We start from the raw sequence: 995 nt of genomic DNA, 5'->3' as shown, positions 1-995 counted from the left end.
TCATTGTCAGCTAAAAGAGGTGCTGCCCTCTGCTGGATGTGTGCAGTGTTCCTGCAGAGCATTGCAGCTTGCTTGTATACCCAACAATTGGGTGTGAGACTGGTTGTTACAGCTAGTCTGGTCTACAAAGTGAGTTCCAGTACATAGTAAGCTCATAGTAAAACCTGTCTAAACAAACAATCAAATAAACAAATAAAGAAAACACAAAAATCCCAAGATTGTAGACATTTTTTTTTACAGAGCTCTAATATAACTCGTCTCACCAGCTAGGTTTGTATGGAGTCTTGTCTTTGTTTCTGTTACCATTGTTTCATGTCACCTGTGTAAACATTGTTCTTGTATCCCTAGGTAACGTTCATACAATATCCCAAAGCATCTTCCAGGCAAGCTAGGAAACTGACCATGAGAATGGTCTGTATGAAGGAGTAAAGGAGAACCAAGAGCTAAGAGAAAAAGAACAACCACCATATCCCTCAAATGAAGGTGCTAGGTCAGGAAACCATCAGGCTTATGTTGTGTTAAGTCCTGGTCTGTGTTGACTGAGAACATTTAGGAGGATGTAGATGGTTACAGGGAAGATGATGTGGGAGTGTCATATATCAATCTGTTGATTTCATTGGTTAATTAAAGAAACTGCTTGGCTGGCCTCATAGGTTAGAACATTGTTGGGAGGAGTTAACAGAATAGGATTCTGGGCAGAAGAGGAAATGAGGTCAGACTCTGCGCTGCTTCCAGAGAGACCCGACAGCTCTGCTGGAGCAGAGACGCCATGCTCAGCTCTCCCAGGCAGCTGCAACCCACGATGGACTTAGGCTAGAATCTTCCCGGTAAGCGCACCTTGGGGTGCTTACACGCATTATTAGAAATGGGCTAGTCCAGGTGCGAGAATTAGCCTGTAAGGGCTAGAGTTCATGGGCCAAGCAGTTCTTGAATGAATACAGTTTGTGTGTTGTTATTTCGGGCATGAGCTAGCCAAGCGGCCGGGGTGTTGGGGA

The sequence above is a fragment of the Alexandromys fortis genome, unplaced genomic scaffold (genome assembly GCF_014885135.2).
Source record: "Alexandromys fortis isolate MF-2015 unplaced genomic scaffold, M_Fortis_MF-2015_v1.1 scaffold_531, whole genome shotgun sequence".
NCBI lineage: Eukaryota > Metazoa > Chordata > Mammalia > Rodentia > Cricetidae > Alexandromys > Alexandromys fortis.
The sequence above is the reverse complement of the archived record's forward strand: the minus strand, read 5'-3'. Positions refer to the sequence as shown.